Source organism: Balaenoptera physalus (genome assembly GCF_965194825.1).
Source record: "Balaenoptera physalus genome assembly, chromosome: 3".
Lineage (NCBI taxonomy): Eukaryota > Metazoa > Chordata > Mammalia > Artiodactyla > Balaenopteridae > Balaenoptera > Balaenoptera physalus.
Window position 1 is genome coordinate 35084940 of NC_138890.1, and position 18791 is coordinate 35103730.

Here is an 18791-nt window from a genome sequence, read left to right on the forward strand (position 1 = left end):
AGGTCTCCATGGCTTATTTACTACTGGTTGCAAATTTGTACCCTTGAACAACATCAATCTTATTTTAAGGACTACAGGTTATAATATGGCCTTTAAGGCCCAGAATGACCCAGCCCCTGCTTGCCTTTTCAGACTTACCTCCTGCTAGTTTTCCCATTTTATCTCTACACTTCATCTATATTTCCTTTTTTTAATTCACTGAAAGTATTTCTTAGTACATTCTTATTTATCTTTCATTCCTCATCTCAACCTCACTTTTTCTATGAAGCTTATTACCAATCTCCTAGATAAGACCAAATCATCATTTATATACATATTTTCTTGAAACATGCTCCATGTATTTGTATTGGGTTGGCCAAAAAGTTCGTTCAGTTTTAAGTAAAAATAAAAGATACATTTTTCATTTTCACCAAGAACTTTATTGAACAATGTATTCATTACCGAACGAACTTTTTGGCCAACCCAATATAATATTTTAGTTAATATCCTTTAACTACACTAGTCTACAAGTTTCAAAATGGGAGAGATTTTAATCTGTTATTTTCAACTTTGTATCTTTTACATCTAGAACAATGTCTAGCGCATAGCAGCCACATAGTAGATAAGTATTGGCACTCTAACAGCATGTCATGGACCCGTATCGGGATCTGTAGTAGATTCTGTCAGTTGTGTCACCTCAGCATACCCTAGGACAACTGCACATAGATCCCTTATATGCCCAGAGCCTTCTGTTCTTCTTTGCCCAAGGACTTTCTCTGGCTGCAGGAGTATGGCAGCCAAGGGGAAGGCCAGACGTGCTAGAGAGTTAATGTTCCTGGAGTGACTTTCAACCCAGTGAGGAATGGGAATCTTAGTGTGTGTTCCACAAAGACTCTCAGAGGGTCTTTAGCAGGATTGATATCCAGTTGTCTACAGTAGTAACTTGCTTATTTGTGAACCCTGTTTTAACTTTTCCTCCCTTCCCTCTCTCATTTTTCTGTTCCTTCAAAGTGCTTCCTGGTATCACCTTCTAAATAAACTACTTGCACCCATATCATTGTTTATGGAGACACTCAAGCTAAGACAGGGCCAGTGCATTGCAAAACTCCAGAGGCAATGTTCATGTTGTATTCTGTCCTTCCGTGGGTGCCATTTACATTAGAGTATCTAAACAACTGTGGAAGAAATATTTAAGGAATAGACTTTGATAATAACTAAATCTTAGTTTAAAACTTTCAGCTAATGTTTATTGGATGCTTTCTGTGTTCTAGGAGTAGAAGAGAGGGAAAGATGGAAGAAAATTAAATGGTATGTCTTTGATTTCATTGAATTTATTGTTTATTGAATACAAAACAGTTTGGAATACAATATGAGACTTTCTATATCCAAGTGCTGATTTTGCCTAAAAGATTTTGATCTGTTCCTAATCACAACATTTGTGACACCAAACGTTTTGGGTTTTTTTCCCCACACCAACCAATTCTCCAACTTTCCAGATACCAACTGAGTGTCTTACAATTCAATTCAATTCTGACACTAACTACCTTGTGTTAACACAGACCCCAGAGGTTAAAGGCTTAGTGCTACAAGACTACCTCTTATTTCACATGTCCATTGCAAGTTCTGGGTCTCCCATCCTTCTGGCCACCTGACTATGAGTTGAGGGTTCCCATGAAACCCTCCTCATGTTCAGTAATTTGCTAGAATGGATCACAGAACTCAGGAAGACACTCCATTTATTATCACTGGTTTACTATAATATATTAAAAGGATCAGTCATGTTTTGTTTCAAGGAAAATTATACTCAGAGACTGAGATTGTTTTTGCCAATAGTTTATTTAACACAGGTTCACTGTGGGAATTGTAATAATTTCACAAGCTAACAGCATACAGGATAATATCTCTTAATAAGCCAGTAAAGATGTAACATACTCCAAACCAATGACAGATTAATCACGCTATTCTTCCAGACAAGGGGAGATGAAAGAAATAAAGTTCAGATTTAGTTGAGGTGAACCCTTTCTACAAATTGCTTCTTGGGAGAGTGGGCTTAACCAACCATGAGCTGACATCCAGCTGCCAGTGAAACAAAGGTCCCCTGTTGCTAGAGCACGTTGCTAGGGAACAATGGCCTTGATGCTGGTGGGCAAGATGATCCTCTTCTTGCAGCTACCGCACTGCCAGTAAAAGAGTTGCCTTTACTCCAGCGGGAGCTGGTGCCCCACGGTCTTTGGAGCACTAATTTAGACCATCAAAGGTTAGCCTTGCCTAGATGAACGATCTCGGTTAGTGCTCATAAGCTTTTGGTATTTATAGTCTAAATGTTCCTCCGCATAGTTGCTTCTCCCTATGTTCTTACTAATAAGGCCCCAGCAGGGCCCCTCAGGAGCTGAGCTTCTGAATGCTTATTGGAAACCACAGATGTGGATAATGACATCCTGACACACAATTTTACTTTTATATCAAGACAAAAACTTCATTCTTAGAAACAACTTTACTCTTAAAAACAACTTCATTTTTGTCATAATCAAGTGGATTTGAAATCATATCAAAACAATCCACACGAATAGGTGTACAGAGTGAGGTCTGGAAGGGTCCTGAGTACAGGAGCTTCTTCCCTGTAGAACTGGGGTGCACCACCACTGTCCCGGCACTGGATGCATTCCCCAACCAAGAAGCTCTCTGAAACCTGTAGTTTAAGGACTTTACAGAAGTCTCTTGACACAGACATGATTGATTAAATCGTTGGCCATTGGTGATTAGCTCAAATTCTAGCCTTTCTCCCTATCCCAGAGATGGAGAAGGTATGGAAAGTTCCAACCTTCTAATCATGATTGGTCTTTCTGGTGATCAGTCCCCATCCTGAAGGTATCTAGGGGCCCTCAGCACCAGTCATGTCACTAGCACACAAAAGACACATCACTCTGGAGATCCTAAGGCTTCTAGGAGCTTTGTGCCAGGAATCTGGGACAAAGACCAAGTGTATATTTCCTGTTGTACCACAAAGATGAATACCTGTGACTTGAGAGACTCAGACCAGAGGTTGGTAGAGTTTGTCTCTTTGAAGCATTGTCTGATGGAACCTGTGAGTAAAGGTGAGGGAGGATTTTGATCAGGTAGGATGTGGAACACCTTAATTCCATTTCATCTTAAGCGACATAAGTAGGAGTATATAATGCAACTTAAAAAGAAAATCGAGGTAACATTGGTTTATAACATTGTATAAGTTTCATAGCCTGCCCATGCACATGAAATTTGTTCTTACCAAAGCAGTGGAGATGCTTCATCAAACTAACTTCACTTCTTGTTATGTGCTCATTCTATCAACATTCTCCATCTTTCAGATTACTGTTGAGTAAGGAAGGACCAAAAGGAAAAGGAACTATGAGATACCCCATAGTTCTCTTTTCTTCTGTGTCATTATTTTCAGCATAAGTGGTTGCCTAATACAGGAAAGTAACAGTAAAAAATGAATACAATTGGGTTTTCTGGTCATTTGTGTTTCTTAGAATGCCATTGCTTTTTTCTCCATTGAAGCAAGCCTGATTCAAGTGGAAAGTGTGGTTTTCAGAGGCCTCAATTACTCAGTTTTAGGTAAAAATTCTTAGTTAGTGTTTGCTTTGAATCTTCATAACTCTACAGACTGGAATGTTGTATTCACGGGGCCTCCAGAATGTGATATACATTTTATATGTGAATGGAGTGACCAGGAATGGTGCATATTGTATGTATTTTCTCTGCGCACATGTATATTCTATTGTCTCATTGGACTTTATTTACAAAACACAAATTCAAAGAGAAAATTATTAGCACTTTGAAACAGAGACTGAAGAGCATTAAACCCAGTGTGAGGCCCTTATAAGTGCAGGGCCCTGTACACCTTCACAGCTCACATGCCTGTAAAGCTGGCTGGCCCTTCAAGGGCACGGGAAATACTCTGTTTCAATCTCAGTCACTTGCTTACCCCTGGAGTTGTGAGTCATAATCAAAGTAACAGACTCAGAGTGGGAAAGGAAATGATTCTTTAAGAGAAGGGAAAAAGGGACTGTGGAAAGACAAATGCAGCAGATGTTCACTATGGGAATAGAAGACAAGGGGGAATTGTCTGTGCTATTTTCTGCATCCATAAAATACCAAAGGGTTGTCCAGCCCAAGGGTAAGTGGAAAGTTTTTTCTCCAGAGTACCTTTTTATTTCTTGCTTTGCTTTATGTGAAATTTATCTCTACTAGGAACACAGAATCTAATCTGTTTACATCTATTTTTAGAACCCATGCTATCCAGTACTTGTGAATAATGTTAAATTGGTAATCCCAGGATTGTCTGTAAATGGAGATTACTGTGGCTATAATGTGAGACTCCAAAGGAAATTGTCTTCAGAATGTTCCTGATGGCACTTGGTGGGATGGAAAGTTGATTCCAAGTGTGTGAATTGTTTTATCACATGATTCTGTGAATGTGTCCCTTTTATCTGTCCAAGCCCAGGATGAGAGGAAATGGTCTACTTATTTGTATTCCTAATAATAATATAAAGAATAATATCTGAAACATAATTCATGCTTACCAAATATTTGCTGACTATTGAATGAATGCCATTATTACATGATTGCTATTCTTTAGTTTTTATTCACAGGGCTTGTATTTTCCAGAGTTAAGAGACTGTAATATGATATTCATTTGGACATGCTTCTTTTTTTTTTTTTTGAAAATCTTTATTGGAGTAAAATTACTTTACAATGGTGTGTTAGTTTCTGCTTTATAACAAAGTGAATCAGCTGTACATATACATATATCCCCATATCTCCTCCCTCTTGCGTCTCCCTCCCACCCTCCCTATCCCACCCCTCTAGGTGGTCAAAAAACACCGAGCTGATCTCCCTGTGCTATGCGGCTGCTTCCCACTAGCTATCTGTTTTACGTTTGGTAGTGTATATATGTCCATGCCACTCTCTCACTTCGTCCCAGTTTACCCTTCCCCCTCCCCGTGTCCTGTCTTATAACTTGGTAGGATCCCTGTGTTTATTATGCTATTAATTCCCCTTGCTTTTCCTAGAGTTGTTATTGGTAAAATCACAGGGAAAAACCTTTAAAGAATCTGTCTAAAGAAGGGGCAGGGAAAGGAAGGGGAGAAGTCTTAAAACTGTATCTCAGTCCATGGCAAACTGTGTAGGAAAGTAACCCAAATATAGAAATCAGGGTGGCTCTGGAGGGAGATGGTGTCTCAGTCCTTGGAGTTCTTATGAGATAAAGTTAGGGAAGTGCCTTGAAGCATATACCAGCACAAAACGAATCTTCACTGGACATGCTTCTTTTTTAATTGTATCATGTTGTTCTGAGTAATTTGCCCAGGTCTCCGCTGTACAGGGCTCAACTTGCAGCAGTGCATCTGAGGACTTTCCTGATTTGGGGGAGGTGGTTTTGGGGAGGTCAAAATATTCCATGGTGCACTTACTGCATTGGGTGAAAAAGGGAGTTAGAAAAAAGATTGACCACACTGGCTTCCTTGCACTTCCTCACCCTAGTGTCTGTGCCTTGTTCTTCCCTCTGCCTGGAATTCTCTTTCCCCAAATATGCAAATAGCTTACAACTCACCTCACTGAGATCTTTACTCATATGTTATCATCTTGGTGAGCCTTTCCCTGACTATTCTATTTAAAATTGAAACTTGCTCCCCACCATGGCAATTCTATGCACCTAAACTGTTTATTATTCTCCAAAGCACTTATCATCATCTGACACAGAATATATATTACTTATTAATTTTTATGTGTCTGTCTCTGGACACTAGAAAGTAAGCCCAGGAGAGCAAGGACTTGTTCTATATTATTTACTGCTGTATCCTCAACATCTAGAATAGTTAATAGCACATATTACATCTAAGGAATATTTGTTAATGGTATTGCCACTGAATTGGAGAAGTTCGTGGCCCACTGTAAAGTGTGTGACAGCCCATAAAGGGCCATGGACCACACTTTGAGAATAACTGCCTGATAAGATACTAGTTTATTAGTATACTGAGAAATATTTTTCTGAGGCCCCTTGGATTTGTACCTTTTCCCTCTTTCCTTTAGATTTTGCAAAATCCTCTGTCACTGAAGGTTATCTGATTAGTCATGCTCATGTGGAAGTGCCAGCACACGTGTTGGTCTTTTCAGGTGCACAGTCATTTTTATAATTTAATTAGGACTGAATGGGTAAGCATCTGCTGAAAATAAAAGCAGATTAAAAGATTGAGTTGTGACTGAATAGAGTATTCCTAATCACTTAAAAAGATCATACTTTTCCTTTATAATTCAACTTCAGCTTCAACTTAGTTTAATTTACTTTCTAATTTGTTCTGGTTTTTCCTTTCAGCATATCTTCACATGTCCCAAATGGGGTAGGCTGAAATCAATTTAGCCCTACAGAGCTGGGCTTAGAATAATGACGTTGCTGCAAAAGGCACCAATGGGTTAGCTAAGGATAGTTCATGAAGTGAGACAACTCAGGCGGGAGGGGCAATTTCTACCAATAACTAGCAGGTATGGAGCATTTACTCTATACTAAATACCTTGATAAGTGCATGTGTAGACATGTATTTTGTCAGTTAATCCACACAACAATCCTATGATATTACTGTTATTCTCATGTTACTAATGAGAAACGGAGGCACATGGAGGTCAAATTGTTTACAGTTAAACAGCTGGTGATTACTGAATCTGGCATTCAGTTGTGTCTGCCTGGACTCAAAGCTCGTGCTCTCACCACTGTCTGCTGGACTGCCTTAGGTAATTTAAACTTTCAAGCAACATAAAGAAGTACAATTCATTGATTGGTTAACTAATTCTCCAGTGGGTGGTTGAAGCTGCCTATATTTACATTTATTGAGTGCTTTGTGCTTTTCAAAATGTTTCCATATTCTCTCTTGTCTTTTCATCTCTGTTTCTGACTCTCTGTCTCTTTGTCTCTCTCTCTCTCTTTCTCTGCATCTCTCTCATCTCTCCTCTACTTTTTCCTTTTTTTTTTTTTACTAGGAGCTACTTGTTTGTTTGGATTTGATGATTGAAAAGAGTGTATAATTGCTCTCTGAGATGGAGCTGGAATGAATGGATACTTTTCAGGTCTGTCTCCTTTCTCTCGATGGTAAATTGGTTGAAGTGAGACAGCATTACTTTATTAATAAAAATTTGGTGATAATTGGGACAGGAGCTAGGCTATATCAAAATGAAAAATACCTTTTGATATGCAAATGCTTTCTTTCTTCAGAAAATTAATCACATACATTTGATTTCAGGGGAATATTTAAATGACTTTGGGCAATAGTCTTCAAGGACCTTAAAGCCCTTCACATACTTAGTTATAAAAGCAGAACATTAAACAGCTGAATAGGCCCTCACTGAGCATTTGGTTCAACTACTTCGTTTTGCAGATTTGAAAACTGAAGCACCAAAAGCTGACTTATACAAGATCACAGTTTAAAAATTGGCTGAGTGAGATTTGAATCCGGATTTCCTGGTTTCTTGTCTAGAGATCATTCCTCCAAATCACATGGATATAAAATACACAAACAATACTTGCAAATCCATGTATTGTTCAACAAAATAGCATGACACCTGAATTGAATTATTGCATCTAATTCTGAAAACTAAGGTAGCATTTCTCTCATGATTTCCATAATCCAGAACTTCCCCTCATTTGCGTGGTACTTTATCCTTGTTTTGTTTGAGAATGTGGGTATTTAGTTTACTGCCTCTACTCCTCCTCCTGCTGTGGCTATTACTACTATTACCATTACAAGTTATCTTTATTGAGTGCCTACTGTGTGCTAGGCACTGCACTGTGATGAATACTTTATAGGTTTATCAGTCAGGTCAGTCAGGAAAACAGACATTATTCTAAGTATTTTGTGAAGAGAGGAATTTAATACAGGTGATTGGTTGATTACAGAATTATTGGATGGGCTTGAAGAGTGAAGGTCAGGAAAAGTCACCGACTTTCTGTTGGCTCTAGATTTTTAGAGGATCAAGAGGTTGCTGCTTTTGCCATGTTAGGAAAAGACAGACAACTTGTAGCATGAAGATAGGTAATGCTGAGGTGTGGGCGGGGATGGGGGTGGGAAATATCCAGAGGCCACTGTGAAGCATTATGTCTGCCAGAGGTCACATGATTACCTGCCACTACCAAAGGAAGAGTAATGTACTGTAGCTGTCTCTGTCTTCCAAAACTCACCCGAATTGTAGAAACTAAACTATATCTAGAATCACATTGGCAAAGGAGTCTGAGAAATATAGTTCCTAAGATTCTAGCCTCTGTTATAAAGGGAGAAGCCTAGAAGAGGGTGAAAAGTCTGCTAAATCTCTACATTTAACACATAGCAGAATAGTTGTTGTCTCCTTTCATTCTTTAAGGATTATACATGAGGAAACCTGAGACCTGGAAATTTTAAGGAACTTGTTGTGTAAGTAGCCCCTGGATTACATCATAGGCTGACTGACACGTATTTAGTATAGCAGAGATAACCCCTGAAAGATAAAAAGTAATGAAATAATGTGTTATTTGATATTTTAAAAAGAGGCATTGAGGCAGTAATCCAGGGACTTATATATATAATTTTATATATAATTACATATTTTTATAATTTCAGATATATAAATATATGTATGTTGATGTTTTCTTTCCTTTTTTTTTTTGAGCTATAAAACTGGTGAGGATGTGGTAAGAAGAGCATCGAGCTTAAAGTCACACAGTTAATCAGTGGGAGAAGCAGGATGTAAGGTCTCTGGAAGTCTGACTCCAGAGCCTGTTTCTTTACCACAAAACCAACTATGTTGAGTCGCTGAGCGGAGCTCCACTTAGTATGATTATTCTTTAATTAGCAGATACTTTAATAACTTCTCTTTTGCTCATCCTGGATCCGAAAGATATATTTTACTTACTGTCACCCTATTTTAGAAGGAAAAAAATAAAGGTTGTTATTATATTTTAGACCTATTACTTTAAGCTAGAAAGCAAACAGTCAGGTCTTGACCAGCTCTATGAGGAAATAAAGATCCCAAAGTAAATAGTCTTGACTTTTAGGGTGAAGAGGAACCAAGAAAACAGATGAGGATGAGGGAGTGCAGGTTTCTTTGTTGTATAAGCCTGGCAGCCAGCCAGCTCTGAAGAGAGGAAACCGAGAGGGCCGCACGTTATGATGGGAAGAGGTGGCAAGCCCTGAGTGAGCAGGCAGTACCCTGGGGTTTTAATCCCAGCTACCCTTGTCCCTTCTGGGAGTTCACTCAGACTGTAAGTATAATGAACAAATGTGAAACACAGAATTTCGTTTAGGTGGTTGCTGAGATTTCTTTCTGCTCTGAAATTCAGACTTTGCAGACTGTGAAGCATTATCATAGTATAAAGTTTACTCTTGCTTGCCAGGAACTGCTGACATTTTCCTTACACCTTTGAGATTTTGAAAGTTTAATAAGTTTGAAATTCATGGTCACGTGATGCGATTTTGAGGTAACCTATTTAAGCACAGATTTTTCACGTTTCTAAATATATTTTAGTCAGGCAAATTTGTCATTTTTAAACATTTCTCTATCTGTTGCTTATATGTTCACTCCCAGGAGACAACTCTCAAGTTATTTAAAGGAAAAGATTTTTACAGATAATTGCTAAATTTGCAAGTTTATTGGATGCATATCAGCCTCATACCGAAGAAAACTAATTAGGATCTAAGTTGGAAAAATAGCTATGTCTGCTCAATATCTGATTATTTTGAAGTTCAAAGCTTCAAAGTACTTTTATTTAAACTGAACTGCTTTTGTGTTTTTCTCCATTTTAGTTTAAAACTTGATAGGCTGGAAAACCTAACTGTTTTAACCAACTCTCATTGAAGTGATTAATTCGAGGTAGAGCTTATTCCCATGCAAATTAAATTAATATAGTAGAAGAAATAGATCACTTTTTTTTGTTGATTACTTTTAATTGGTTCCAGTTTAATAAGCAAACATTACTTTAATGGGTTTATTATGATAGGAGGCTGTTCACTCCAGTTCCAGCATTAACTTGTCACCTTAGGGCATAGCTGCTTTATATTAGTACTGTTTCTTGTCTTTTAAGAATGGACTAAAAGTTTACTGTTATCAATTGTGTCAATTCTTATCCTGGGTAGAGGATGCATGGGGTACTGCCTAGAGAACTATTTGAATCTCTGTGTATGCTCAGTGAGTAAGTGGATTGTGATAGAAAAACCTTTGTCTATCCCAAGAGAGGGGAGAGAATGAGAGTGTACTGGGGAAGCAGTGGCTATAAGAAGTAACAGGTAGCAGTCATTCGCTGTCACTGGTATTATACACTGGGAGAAGCATGGCCCTGGAGATAGAGGGAATTCGGCTGTAGAATCCTGAATCACCAGCTGCACATATTTTGTAGGACAAGGCACCTCATCTCTCTGCATCTCAGCCTCCTCATGTAAGAAATAGAGGTTTGACCCTGGTGATTTTGCCGGCTCTGAGAGTCTATGATCCTCTTTTGTTCAATTGATTTGACAATTGACCACTGTCCATTCAGTCTTTGGCAGTTCATTTCAAGCCCATCTTTTTGAAAGTTTTGGTTAGAAAAATAAGAACAAGCCTTCCTAGGAACTGAGAGAGAGTCATTCAGGGAGACAATCTTATTCTTTAATAATACCAATTCTATCCACTTCAGGTTTGTCCTGCAACTCTTTACTTGAGTCCTTTATTTTTTTCAGAAGTCCTACTTCTTGGAATTTGCTAAAAAGTTGCTCTATTCTTGTAATATTCTTACATATTGAGAAAAATGTCCATCTTTCCCATGTATAAGTTTTTAAGGTACTTAACCACGTAATACTTGGAGGTACATATTCATAGGATGCTATTTTTCTTTTTAGAAACTCATAAATGTAAAAATAGTCAATTTGATTTGTACATTCTTTAAATTCTTTTTATTTCTTATGATAGATATTTATATTTAATAAACTTTTACATTTTATAGTAGTTTTAGACTTACACAAAAGTTGTGAAGATAGTACAGAGAGTTCCTATAATACCTCATACTTGGTTTCCCCTATTATTAATATATACATTAGTATGATACATTTAGCCCAACTGATGGACCAGCATTGATACATTGTTACCAACTAAAGTCCAGATTTTACTCAGATTTCTTTAGTTTTTGTCGTCTAATGTCTTTTTTCTGTTCCAGGATCCCATCCAAGATACCACATTACATTTACATGTCATGTTTCCTTAGGCTCCTCTTGTTTGTGACAGCTTCTTAGACTTCCCTTGTATTTGATGACCTTGATAGTTTGAGGAGTACTGTTCATGCATTTTGCAGAATATTCTCCAGGTCAAATTGAGATTTCTGTATTTTCCCTCTGTTTATTTATTCATTCAGTTATTTAGATTAGTATGGACTTATGAGTATTTATTTTATACTTTGGGTTATAATCTAATACAACTTTATTATTTGTTGCTCAAATTGTTCCAGCTTTGGCCTTTGGGAGCTCTTGCAGTTGGTTTCTGTACCATTTTGACATACCCTTACCAATTTTGGCTTATTTTTAAAATTACTCTATACAAGATATTCCATGCTCATCTTGAATAATTACTTCCCAAGTCCTAGAATCAGACATTTCTCCAGGTAGCTTTGGTTTCTTTTATTGAGCATGGTATTATAAATCAAAATTTGGGCTTTTAGGTGTGTTAGCTGCTACTGGCATGTTGTTTCTCTTAGGCCTCACAGCTGACAGAAAAAGGAAGTATATGTAAGTATATAAACCTGTGCATATACACATATCTGTAAGTATTTCTGTACATTTCCATCTATATTTATATTAAGCTAAACATGAGTTTATACTGATGTCTCCCATTCTAATCCATTACCACAAGGATCATTCTAGTCTTGTCCCCTTGCTTGTCTGTAATTTCCTCTCAAATAGTGAAAAACCTGCTCCCACCATCCACTATCCATTTACTTCATTGTTCAATTCCGATATACATATATAGTTGTTTAAAACTGTTAATCTAAGCCCCTGTGGGAAAAAACGTTATCAACTAGAGTACTGCTTATGTAAAAAAATTTTTTTGCCTGTTCTTTTGCCATAGCCTGCATTTTATATTTGAATACTTTTTAAAAAATTGAGGTATTATAATTATAATTGACGTATAACATTATATTAGTTGCAGGTATAAAGCATAATGATTTGGTACTTGTATATATGGCAGAATGATCACCACAGTAAGTCTAGTTAACGTCCATCACCATCACCATACATAGTTACAATTGTTTTTCTTGTGATCAAGACTTTTAAGATCTACTCTCAGCAACTTTCAAATATGCAACACAGTATTATTAACTATAATCCTCATGCTGTACATTACATCTCCATGACATTTATTTTGACCCCCTTTGCTCATTTACCTATCTCCTACCCCCCACTTCTGGCAAATATCTATGAACTAGTTTTTGTTTGTTTGTTTGTTGTTTTTTAAAATTTCACATATTAAATAAGATCACATGGTATTTGTCTTTCTCTATCTGACTTACTTAACTTAGCGCAATGCCCTTAAGTTCCATCCATGTTGTTGCAAATGGTAGATATCATTTTTTTTTCCCTGGCTGAATAGAATTCCATTGTGTGTGTGTGTGTGTGTGTGTGTGTGTGTGTGTGTGTGTATGTGTGTGTGTGTGTGTGTGTAGTATAATATATGTATATACATGTACATATGTGTATATATACATATATGTATATATACATATACATATGTATGTGTATATATATAATAATCATGTCATCTTTATCCATTCATTCATTGATGGACACTTAGGTTATTTTCATGTCTTGGCTATTGTAAAAAATGCTGCAGTAAACATGAGGGTGCATATATTTTTTTTGAATTAGTGCTTTTGTTTTCTTCAGTTAAATACCCAGGAGTGGAATTTCTGGATCATATGGTAGTTCTATTTTTAATTTTTTCAAGAACCCCCATACTGTTTTCCATAGTGGCTGCACCAATTTACATTCCCACCAACAGTGCACAAGGGCCCCTTTTTCTCTACATCCTTGCCAACAGTTGCTATTTCTTGTCTTTTTTGATAATGGTCATTTTATCAGGTGTGAGGTAGTATCTCATTGTGGTTTTGTTTCGCACTTCCCTGTTGATTAATGATGTTGAGCAACTTTTCATGTACCTGTTGGCTATTTGTATATCTTCTTTGCAAATATGTCTATTCAAGTCCTCTGCCCATTTTAAAATCAGATTTTTTTTTTTTTGCTATTGAGTTGTATGAGTTCCTTATATATTTTGGATATTAATCCCTTATCAAATATATGGTTTGCGTACATGTGCTCCATTCCATAGGTTACCTTTTCATTTTGTTCATTGTTTCTTTTGCTGTGCAGAAGCTGTTTAATTTGATATAATCCCACTTGGTGATTTTGCTTTTGTTGCTTGTGCTTTTAGTTTCACATCCAAAAATATCATTGCCAAGACCTATGGCAAGGAGCATTTCGCTATATTTTCTACCAGGAATTTTACCAGTTCAGACCTTACATTTAAGTCTTTAATGCATTGCATTTTTGTGAATGGTATAATATAGGGGTCCAGTTTCATTCTCTTGCATGTGACTATCCATTTTTTTCAACATCATTTATCAAAGAGACTATTCTTTCCCCATCGAGTATTCTTGCCTCCCTTGTCAAAAATTATATGAGCACATGTGCAAGGGTTTAAATCTGCACCCTTGATTCTATGCCATTGGTCTATGTGTCTATTTTTATGCCAGTATCATACTGTTTTGATTACTATAGCTTTATAATATAGTTTGAAATCAGGAAGTATAGTGCCTCTAGCTTTGTTTTTTCTCAAGATTGCTTTGGCTGTACAGGGTCTTTTGCGGTTACATACAATTTTAGAGTAGTTTTTGCCATATCTATGAAAAATGCTATTGGAAACTTGTTAAGGATTGCACTGAATCTGTAGATTGCTTTGGGTAGTATGGACATTTTAACAACATTAGTTCTGACCTATGAAAACAGGATCTCTCTCTATTTATTTGTGGCTTCTTTAATTTCTTCATGAATGTATTATAGTTTTCAGTGTATAGATCTTTCACTTCCTTGGTTAAATTTATTTCTAAGTATTTTTCATTGTTTTTGATTTTGTTGTAAATGGGATTGTTTTCTTTATCTTTTTTCAGATAGTTGATTGCTAGTATATACAAATGCAATTGATTTTTGTATGTTGATTTTCTATCCTGAAACTTTACTGAATTTGTTTATCAGGTCTAACAGTTTTTTTTGGTAGTTTCTTTAGCATTTTCTGTATACAAGATCATGTTGTTAGCAAACTAAGACAATTTATTTCTTCCTCTCCAATTTGGATGCCTTTTGCCTTTTATTCTTTTTCTTGCCTAATTGCTCTGGCTAGGACTTTCTGTACTATGTTGAATAGGAGTAGTGAGAGTAGGCACCCTTGTCTTGCTCCTGATATTAGAGGAAAAGCTTTCAACCTTTCCCTGTTGAGTATGATGTTAGCTGTGGGCTTATCATATAATGACCTTTATTATGTTGAGGTACATTCCTTCTATACCTGAGAGTTTTTATCATGAAATGATGTTGAATTTTGTCAGATGCTTACTCCGCATCTATTCAGATTGTCATATGATGTTAATCTTTCATTTTGTTAATGTGGTGTATCACATTTATTGATTTTTGTATGTTGAGGCACGCTTTCATCTCAGGGATAAATCCCACTTGATCATGGTGTAAAATTCTTTTATTTATTTTATTTTAATAAATTTATTTATTTATTTATTTTTGGCTGCATTGGGTCTTCGTTGCTGCACGTGGGCTTTTCTCTAGTTGTGGAGAGCGGGGGCTACTCTTTGTTGCAGTAGGGGGCTTCTCATTGAGGTGGCTTCTCTTGTTGTGGAACATGGGCTCTAGGTGCATGGGCTTTGGTAGTTGTGGCACGTGGCTCAGTAGTTGTGGCTCGCGGGCTCTAGAGCGCAGGCTCAGTAGTTGTGGTGCATGGGCTTAGTTGCTCTGCGGCATGTGGGATCTTTCCGGGCCAGGGCTCGAACCTGTGTCCCCTGCATTGGCAGGCAGATTCTTAACCAATGTGCCACCATGGAAGTCCTAAAATTCTTTTAATGTGATGTTGAATTTGGTTACCTAGTATTTTTTTGAGAATTTTTGCATCTATATTCATTAGGGATATTGGCCTTTAGTTTTCTTTTCTTGTAGTATCCATATCTGTCTTTGGTATAAAGTAATGCTAGCCTAAGAAACTGAGATTGGAAATGTTGCCTCCTCTTCAGTTTTTTGGAAGAGTTTGAGAAGGATTGGCATTCATTCTTATTTAAATGTCTGGTAGAACTTATCTGGGAAACCATCTGGTCCTGGGATATTCCTTGTTGGGAGGTTTTTGATTACTGCTTCAATCTCTTTACTGGTTACTGATCTGTCAGATTTTCTATTTCTTCATGGTTCAGGGTTAGTAGGTTGTTTGTTACTAAAAATTTAATTAATTTCTTCTAGGTTGTCCAATTTGTTGGCATATAATCATTCATAGTAGTCTCTTATGATCCTTTGTGTTTTATCAGTTGTACTGTTACCTTTTTCATTTATAATTTTATTTGTTTGAGTACTCATATTTTTCTTGGTGAGACTAGCTAAAGGTTTGTCAAATTTGTTTATCTTTTCAAAGAATCAGCTCTTAGTTTCATTGATCATTTCTGTGTTTTTCATTCTCTATTTCATTTATTTTTGTTCTGATCTTTTTTTATGTCCTCCCTTCTTCTACCTTTGAGCTTAGTTTATTCTTTTTTATCTAGTTTCTTAAGGTATAAAGTTAGGTTGTTTGAGATCTTTCTTTTTTCTTAATGTAGGCATTTATTGCTATAAACGTCCCTCTTAGCACTGCTTTTGCTGCATCCCATAAGTTTTAGTCAATTTTTTCATTTTTGTCCATTTCAAGGTATTTTTTGATTTCCCTTTTGATTTCTTGTGACCCATTGGTTGTTCAGTGGCATCTTGTTTAATTTCCACATTTTAATAAATTTTCCCATTTTTCCCCTGTTATTGATTTCTAGTTTCATTCCATTGTAGTCAGAAAATATATTTGGTATAATTTTAATCTTTTTAAATTTTTTGATATTTGTTTTGTTACCTAACATGTGACCTATCCTGGATAATATGCCATGTGTGTTTGAGAAAACTGTATTCTGCTGCTGTTGGATGGAATGTCTGTATATATTTGTCGGGCCTGTTTTGTCTAAAGTATAGTTCAAATTTAATATTTCCTTATTGATTTTCTGTCTGGATTAATCTATCCATTTTTGAAGTGGAATATTGAAGTAACCTACTATTATTATTATATTATTGTCTATTACTCCTTCAGATCTGTTAATATTTGCTTAATATATTTAAATGCTCTGATGTTGGATGCATATATACTTATAATTGTTATATTATCTTAATGAATTGACCCCTTATCATTATATAATGACCTTCATTGTCTCTTGTTACCATTTTTTACTTGAAGTCTATTAATTTTGTCTGCTATAAGTATAGCTACGCCTACTCTCTTTTGGTATCCATTTGTGTGGCATAACATTTTCCATCCCTTCACTTTGAGCTTATGTGTGTCCTTGAAGCTGAAGTAAGTCTCTTGTGGGCAGCATATGGTTGGGTCTTATTTTGTCTCCATTCAGCCACTGTGCCTTCTGATTGAAGTATTTAATCCGTTTACATTTAAAGTAATTATTGATAGGTAAGTACTTACTGTTGCCATCTCATTAATTGTTTTCTTGCTGTTTTGTAATTCCTTTATTCCTTTGTTCCTCTCTTGCTATCTTCCTTTGTAAATTAATTATTTTCCATGGCAGTATATTTTAATTTCTTTCTCTATCTTGCATGTATTTACTAGAGGTTTTTGCTTTGTGGTTACCCTGAGGCTTACCTCAAATATCTTATAGTTATAATAGTCTGTTTTAAGCTGATAACAGCTAAACTTCAATTGCATATGAAAACTCTACTGTTTCATTACCCCCTCCACATTTTATATTTTTGATGTTACACTTTACATCCTTTTATATTGTGTATCCATTAATAAGTTCTTGTAACTGTAGCTATTTTTATTACTTTTGTTCTTAAACCTTTATATTAGCTTTAAGTGGTTAATATACCACCATATTACAGTATTAGCATATTCTGAATTTAACTATATATTGCCTTCACTAGTGTGTTATTTATTTTCATAAGTTTTCATGTTACTAGTTGGTATCCTTTCATTTCATCCTCAAGAATTGCTTTCAGTGTTTCTTGTAAGATAGGTCTTAGGAAATTCTTTATCTCATCTTCATTTCTGAAGGATAACTTCGCTGGGTATTCTTGGGATGGCAGTTTTTTTTTCTCTCACCACTTTGAATATATCTTCCCATTCTTTCTTGGTCTGTAATGTCTCTGCTGAGAAATCTGCTAATAACGTTATGGAGGTTTCCTTGTATGAAAGAAATTTGATTTTTCTTACTGCTTTTTAAACTCTCTTTTTGACTTTGATTTTAGGCAGTTTTCTTATACTGTGTCTTGGAGAAGATTATTTTGAATTGAAGTTTTAGCATGACCTATATGCTCCATGAACTTGAATATACAAATCTCTCCCCAGGTTTGGGAAGTTTTCAGCCGTTATTTCTTTCTTATTCTTTTCTTTCTTCTCATTTCCCCCTCCCTACCTGAGATAAAAATGCAATAGTATTTTGGTAAGTCTGTAACTTTTTATATTTGAAATGTACCTCATAGGATGTCACTTCCTGTATCACATTATGATTATTTTTGTTTACATATCTGTATTATTTCCTGCTGGGCTATAAGCTGTTTCTGAGCTGGAAATAAATTGTCATCTCTCTAGTGCCTGATGTGATGTTTGTGTTATACGTAGTGCTAATTAAATGTTTGAATCAATGAACCTTTGAGTTTTATGCGAGCAGAGCAATGCTGTCATAGTGAACCAGGCTTACAGAGTTGGGTTGCCTTCAAACAGAAAGTTAAACTGCCTTTTGGGTGTTTACATTGAACATTTAACCTGATACATAGTGGTGTGATGTCCAAGGGTAGGGTCTCTGGAATCAGAATGTCTAGCAATGAATCTTGGCTCTACCACTTACAAGTTGTGACCTTGGGAAGGTTATTTAACTTCTTTATCCCTCAGTTTCCTTATCTGTAAAATGTGGATAATAATAAAATCAAGCTCATAGCGTTCCTGTGGGTTGAATGAGAACATACTTGTAAAAGGACATGGACTATACATATACTGCTTTAAAAAGGTCAGCATTATTACCATTGAATAATTTTAATATAATTTTATTCTTAATTGGCTTATTTAAAGTATTCCTTCCCCTTTTCCTTTCCTTCTACTAGAATATTTTTAACCTTAGTTCTCAGCCTTAATTTCTATAGATTTGATTATTTTTCTCCTAATATTTGTGTGTGTATGTCTTTTTCCTCAGCAGTGAGCAGAATCATTGTTTCTCAGAGAGCACACTCTTAGCTTGGATCCTGGCATGAGAAGTAATTATTTTGGCATTATCTTCAATTGCCCTGAATTTGCCATCTGTTGGCAACATCATTGAAATGATCCAAGTCTTCTGTAATCTGGCAGTATTTAATTAATTATTTTTTATTTTTTTATTTTTTTGCTTTAATGACAGCTTAAGCTCTGTCTCTCAAATGGGGAATTTGGCTAAAATTAGAAGTAAGCCTGAGTATTTGGCGTTTATATAGAACATCTATAGTTTGCAATTTGGAAAGACAGCTATTTTACAT

General features: G+C 36.1%; 1 long non-coding RNA gene across 1 annotated transcript in view; it reads left to right on the forward strand.

Annotated features, from left to right (window-relative positions):
- LOC309658247 overlaps positions 1-18791 on the forward strand; it is a 537688-nt gene that overhangs the window by 344316 nt on the left and 174581 nt on the right. Inside the window, exon 6 of the long non-coding RNA XR_014262136.1 lies at positions 1251-1287. This is a non-coding gene — a long non-coding RNA (uncharacterized lncRNA). The remainder of the gene's footprint in view (positions 1-1250; positions 1288-18791) is intronic.